Below are 725 nucleotides of genomic sequence, written 5' to 3' on the forward strand. Positions count from 1 at the left end.
TTCAGACCAAATGTCACAATTTCTTTATCTTAACAGATAGTTAGGCTATTCCACTTGTGCTAAGTAACTTGGAAATTAATATAGGATAACTGTATCTGTCTAAAGTTGTCCCAGGTGTTTTCTTTAAAAATACCTAACACCCATAAGACACTTGTGGGTGATGATTTCCTTTATGAAAAACTTCATTGGAGAAAGGAGAGTCCTTTAAATAATCAACCAATATAATGCATTCAAAGTTGTTTTTTATCTATAAAATCAGTTTTTATTTCTTTCAGGAAAATAGTTTTGTGTAAAGAAAAATATATTGGTATGGTCATTATGGGAGATATCATGAAACCTCACCAATTTCAGGGATAAAAGGGAAAAGTTAATACCTTTGCATTTTTTAATATAACAACTTTATTGAGATATTCACATGCCATACAATTCACTCATTTGAGATGTTCATCAGTGATTTTTCATATATTCACAGAATTAATTGTATCACCATAATCAATTTTAGAATTTTTTCTTACCCCAAAAAGAAATCCTCATGCCCTTGAGCAGTCACTCCCCTAGTCCACTCACCCTTCAGGCAACCACTAATCCAGTTTCTGTCTCTATAGATTTGTTGTTTTCAACATTTTATGTAAATGTAATGGTATAATATATGGCCTTTTGTGTGTGACTCCTTTTACTTAGTATAATGCTTTCAAAGATCATCCATGTTGTACCATGGGTCAATC

Source organism: Bison bison, unplaced genomic scaffold (assembly GCF_000754665.1).
Source record: "Bison bison bison isolate TAMUID 2011002044 unplaced genomic scaffold, Bison_UMD1.0 scf7180017858133, whole genome shotgun sequence".
In the NCBI taxonomy this organism is placed as follows: domain Eukaryota; kingdom Metazoa; phylum Chordata; class Mammalia; order Artiodactyla; family Bovidae; genus Bison; species Bison bison.